The sequence below is a fragment of the Cebus imitator genome, unplaced genomic scaffold, assembly GCF_001604975.1.
Source record: "Cebus imitator isolate Cc_AM_T3 unplaced genomic scaffold, Cebus_imitator-1.0 Scaffold519, whole genome shotgun sequence".
Lineage (NCBI taxonomy): Eukaryota > Metazoa > Chordata > Mammalia > Primates > Cebidae > Cebus > Cebus imitator.
The window spans coordinates 943,780-950,310 of record NW_016107834.1 but is presented as its reverse complement, the minus strand read 5'-3'; positions in this window follow the sequence as shown (position 1 = coordinate 950,310).

The window sequence follows — 6,531 nt, the reverse complement described above, 5'->3', positions numbered from 1 at the left end:
GGGAGCAAGGCCGGGCGCTGGTGGCTTACACCTGTAATCCCAGCACTTTGGGAGGCCGAGGCAGGTGGATCACAAGGTCAGGAGTTTAAGACAAAATCTCGCTCTGTCTCCCAGGCTGGAGTGCGGTGGTGTGATCTCGGCTCACTGCAACCTCCGCCTCCCGGGTTCAAGCCATTTTCCTGCCTCAGCCTCTATGTGCCTTTTATCCTTTGCTGGTTTTGCTCTTTGTCCTTTTGCTGTAATGAATCATAATTTCGAGTCCTTCTACTGAATCTGATGACTGTCTTGACAACAGGGCTTTTTGCAGCAAATGCGTATTTGTGGTACGTGGACCGTTTCTCCCAGCTTTTTACCACCTCCCGCCACACCGTTTTGCCGTGTGACTTTCGGTACCTGCATACCTGCACTGGAGTAGAGCAAGTCCATGTCCCATAGGTATATCTGCCCACCTTGGTCTCCCAAAGTGCTGGGATTACAGGAGTGAGCCACTGCGCCTGGCTTACTGTTTCCTCATACACATTTTCCCCTTCCTTTCCTTACACAAAATTTCCTTACGTTGCAATTATTCTTGTTTTGGAAGAGGATCTGTCTCCTCTATTCCAGTGTCCGCCCATGAGTCCCAGTGCCTGGCCCTGTACCCGAATTTGCATTGAAGGCATGACTTCACTGAATATTTACAACACCCCCCAAGACAAGTGTTCTTGGAGGTCTACGATCCCTCATCCACAATTCTGAAATCTAAAAAGCTCAGAAACCCAAAATTGTTTTCTTTTTTTTTTTTTTTTTTCTCTTTTTTTACTCCATTTTTTTTTTTTTTTTTTTTTATAGTTTTTTTTTTTTATTATTATTTGTTTAAGTTCTTTGTAGATTCTAGATATTAGTTCTTTGTCAGATGAATGGATTGCAAAAATTTTCTCCCACTCTGTAGGTTGCCTATTCACTTTGATGATCGTTTCTTTTGCTGTGCAGAAGCTCTTTAGTTTAATTAGTTCCCATTTGTCAATTTTTTCGTTTGTTGCAATTGCTTTTAGCAATTTTATCATGAAATCTTTGCCTGTGACTATGTCCTGAGTGGTATTGCCTAGATGTTCTTCTAGGGTTTTTACAATTTTGGGTTTTACATTTAAGTCTTTAATCATCTTGAGTTAATTTTTTATAGAATGTGTGAGGAAAGGGTCCAGTTTCAGTTATCTGCTAATAAATAGCCAGTTCAGTTATCTGCTAATAAATAGCCAGTTCTCCCAGCACCATCCTGAGTTACTTCACTTAGAATAATTGCTGTGAATTGCTATTCTAATAGTTGCTGTGAATGCCATTATTTTGTTCCATTTTATGGCTGAGTAGTATTCCATGTGGTATATTCCAGTGTGTTATATATTCTGTAAAGAAAATATATACCACAGATAGGGAATTATTTCCTTATTGCTTGTTTTTGTCAGGTTTGTTGAAGATCAGATGGTTGTAGATGTGTGATCTTATTTCTGAGTTCTTTACTCTGTACCATTGGTCTATGTGTCTGTTTTTGTATGAGTACAATGCTGTTTTGATTATTGTAGCTTTACAGTATAGTTTGAAATTTGGTTGGGTGATACCTCCAGCTTTGTTCTTTTTGCTTAGGATTGTCTTGACTACATGGACTCCTTTTTGGTTCTATATGAATTTTGAAATAGTTTTTTCTAATTTTGCAGCACAAAATGTTTTATTGTATAGTGCTGCTATAGAGACTACGTCTGATCACATCTGGAAAATGTGTTTTCCTCAATCTCCTTTCTTATTCCATAGTGAAGAGATTACTGCTATTCATGGTTGCCTCCACAACTTTTTCTAAGCAAATACAAATATAAATACCCATATACCTTTTGTTTTGTGTTGCGCTTTTAAAAATAAGATCATCACTCCTGTAATCCCAGAACCTTGGGAGGCTGACGCAGGCAGACGACAAGGTTAAGAGATCGAGACCATCCTGGCCAACATGGTGAAACCCTGTCTCTACTAAAAATACAAAAATTAGCTGGATGTGGTGGCGCATGCCTGTAGTCTCAGCTACTCATGAGGCTGAGACAGGAAAATTGCTTGAATCCAGGAGGTGGAGATTGCAGTGAGCAGAGATCATGCCACTGCATTCCAGCCTGGCAACAGAGTAAGGCTCCATCTTATAGAAAAAGCAAAAAAATAAAAAATAAGGTCAACCTTACTTCTGCAAAAATGGTCATAATTAAAAAATAAAAAATAACAGACGGTGATGTGGATGTGGTGAAAAGAGCACAGGCCTACACTGCTGGTGGGAATGTAAACTAGTGTAACCATTATGGAAAACAGTGTGGAGGTTTCGTAAAGAACTAAAAGTAGAACTACCATTTCATCCAGCAATCCCACTACTGGGTATCTACCCAGAGGAAAATGATGCATGTTTGTAGCAGCACTATTCACAATTGCAGACTAGCCTAAATGCTCATCAACCAACAAGTTAGATAAAGAAAATGTGGTATATATTTTCTTTATGGGATATATACCACACTGGAATGTACCACATGGAATACTACTCAGCCATAAAAAGGAATAAAATAATGGTATTCACAGCAACTATTATTCTAAGCAAAGTAATTCAGGAATGGAAAACCAAACATCATATGTTCTCACCTATAAGTGGGAGCTAAGCTATGAAGATGCAAAGGTATAAGAATGATATAATGGACTCTGGGGACTTGGGCAGGAGAAGTGGAAGGAGGATGAGGAATAAAAGACTATACACTGGGTACAGTGTATAATGTTCAGGTGATGAGTGCACCAGAATCTCAGAAATCACCACAGAAGAAATTTTCCATGTGACCAAACACTACCAGTTCCCCCAACACTATTGAAATAAAATCTTAAAAGAAGATCAAATTATGCATATTGTTCTATAACTTGTTTTGTTACTTAATGATTGAGTTTGGATCTACTTGTACATTAGATTTTTAAGAAACTACCAAACAATTTTCCAGAATGTTGCCACCATTTACATTCCCATTAGTAAGTACGGGTGATACAGTGTTTCTGGACACTTGTCAGCATTTGATATTGTTACCATTTTTAAATTTTGCCAATCTCTGATGGATGTGTTGTGTTACTTAATTGCAGTTTTAACTTGCATTTTTTAAATACTTATTTTAATATTATTTTATTTTTGTAGATACAGGTTCTCACTATACTATCCAGGCTGGAGTACAGTGACACAATCTCAGCTCACTGCAACCTCCACCTCCAGGGCTCAAGTCATTCTCCCATCTCAGCCTCCCAAGTAGCTGGGACTACAGGCCCATGTCACCACACCTGGTTAATTTTTTTTGTAGTTTTTGTAGAGATGAGGTTTTGCCATGTTGCCGAGGCTGGTCTCGAACTCCTGGGCTCAAGCAATCTGCCCACCTCAGCCTCCCCAAGGTGCTGGAATTACAGGTGTGAACCACTGCTCCCAGCCTTAACTTGCGTTTTTCTAATGGCTAACAATGGTATTTTTAAGTATTTTTCCATGTGCTCATTTGCCACCTGCACATCCTCTGCAGTGAAATTTCCATTTATGTCTTTTCTAACTAGATTTTTTTTAACAGTTGAGTTTTGAGTTCTTTATGTATTCTACATGTGTTCTTTTATGTACTCTGTAGATTTAGTTCTTTGATGGATATGTAGTTTACAAATATTTTCTTCCAGTTTGTAGCCTTTCTTTCTTTCTTTTTCTCCTTCCTCCCTCCCTCCTTCCCTCCCCTCCCCTCCCCTCGCTGCCCTTCTCTCCTGCCCTCCCTTCCTCCTTCATTCCTTCCTTTTCTTTCTTTCTCTTTCTTTCCTTCCTTCCTCCCTTCCCTTCCCTTCCCTTCCCTTCCCTTCCCTTCCCTTCCCTTCCCTTCCCCTTCCCCTTCCCCTTCCCCTTCCCCTTCCCCTTCCTTCCTTCCTTCTTTCATCTTTCTTTCTTTCTTGGAGACTCACTGTGTCACCCAGGGTTCAGTGCAGTGGTGGGATCTTGGCTCACTGCAACCTCCACCTCCTGGGTTCAAGCAAGTCTCATGCCTCCCTCCTGAGTAGCTAGGATTACAGGTGTGAGCCACCATGACCAGCTAATTTTTTTGTATTTTTAGTAGAGATGAGGCTTCACCATGTTGGCCAGGCTGGTCTCGAACTCCCGACCTCAGGTGATCTGCCCACCTCAGCTCCTCAAAGTGCTGGGATTACAGGTGTGAGCCACCATACCCGTCCTATCATTTTAATAGTCTCTTGCAGAGAAAAGTTTTAACTTTGATGTACCTCAATTTTTTCCTTTTACAGATCATGCTTTTCGTGTCTAAAAACTCCTTGCTGAGTTCTAGATCCAGAAGATTTTTCTACTATGTTTTTTCCCAAATGTGTTAAAGTTTTACATTATATATAAACTTACGTCCATGATACATTTGAGGTTTAATTATTATATGAGGTCTGAGGTTAGGCTGAGGTTTATTTTTTCCTTGTGAATATATATTCAATTGCTCCATCATCATTGGTTGAAAAGGCTACCTTCATTTAATTATGCTTGCAACTTTGTGCAAATTTATAGCAAATGCCCCGACTTGATTACTACATGTAACAAAATATCATAGGTACCTCATAAATACACACAAAAATTTTGTATCAATAAAAACAATTTATTGTGTGCATTTGTGTGGGTCTATTTCTGGGTTCTCTTTTCATTTCCATTGATTGACAACTCAATCCCTCAGCCAATACTATACAATCTTGACGACTATAGCCATGTAAATATTGAAATTGGATAGAATGATTCCTCCTAAATTGTTCTACCTTTTTATTTTTTTACAATTATTTCAGCTAGTCTAGTTCCTTTGCTTTTGCACATACATTTTAGAATAATTTTGTCTATATTAATAAAATCTTGCTGAGATTTTGATAGGAATTGTATTAAACATGTATATCAATTTGTGGATAATTGATAAATTTACTATATTAAATCTTGCAATCCATGAACACAGTATATCTCAATTTGTTTAGCTATTCTTCTTATTATTCTTTCTTTTTTTTAGGAGCAGAGTCCTGCTATGTTGTCCAGGCTGGCCTTGAACTTCTGGCCTCAAGCAATACTCCCACTATGGCCTCTCAAAGTGCTGAGATTGCATGCGTGAGCCACCATGCTCAGCCTAGATCTTCTTTAAAGTTACTTTCTTCAGCATTTTGTAATTTTCAGCATGCAAGTCCCATACATTTTTGTTAGACTTACACTTCTTTCTTTTTTTTTGAACAATTTAAAATGGTATTGTATTTTTAATTTCAGTGTCTATATGTTCATTGCATTTATATAGAAATACAATTAATTTTTGCATATTTATCTTATATCTAGCATATTTACTGAATTCACTTATTCTAGGAGGGTTTTTTTTTGAAGATTTCTTAAGGTTTTCTACATAGACGGTCATATTATATATAAACGGGGATAGTTTTGTTTTTTCCTTCTGATTTGTATGTCTTTCATTTCTTTTTCTTGTCTTATTGACCTGAAAAGAACGTGCAGCTTGTGTCATCATGAATAAAGATGGTGAGAGCAGAAGGACATCTTGGTCTCCTTACCAATCTTAAGGGGAAAATATTCAGTTTTCTCCTTTAGTATGATGCTAGCTATAGGCTCTTATGTGTATGCTCTATTTTCTTGAGGAAGTTCTCTTCTATTTTTATTTTTATGAGAATTTTACTTATTGAGTTTTAAATATTATGAAATATTTTTCTGCCTTCATTGATATAATCCTGTGATTTTTCTTCCTCAGTCTATTGCTATAGTAGATTACACTGACTGATTTTCGAATGTTGAATCATATTTACATGCCAGGAATAAACACCACTGGGTCATGTTGTATAATTTCTTTTATATAATGCCAAATTCTATGTCCTAATATTTTATTAATGATTTTAGTATTTATATGCATGAAGGATATTGGTGATATTATTTACTACACCGTCTTTGATTGGTTTTGGTATCAGAGTGATACCCGCTTCAAACCAAAACCTGACAAGGACACACACACAAAAAACCCTACATGCCAACATCTCTGATGAACATAGATGCAAAAATTCTGAATAAAATACTATCAAACTGAAGCCAACAACACATCAAATAGATAATATGCCATGATCAAATGAGATTTAGCCCAGAGATGTAAAGATGGTTCAACATATGCAAATGAATAAATGTACTACATCACATCAATAGAATGAAGACTAAAATCATATGATCATCTCCATATACAAAGATAAAGCATTAGATAAAATTCAAATCCTTACATGATATAAACGCTCAAACTAGGAACATAGAAGAAACATTCCTCAACATAATCAAGGCCATATAATGCAAACTTATCATACTAACATCATAGCAAATGGGGAAAAGCTGAAAACCTTTTCTCTAAAAAGTGGAATTAGACAAGGCTGCCTTTTTTTTTTTTTTTCTTTTTTGAGACAAAGTCTTGCTCTGTTGCCCAGGTGAGGATGCTCACTTTTACCGCTCGTATTGAACATAGCACC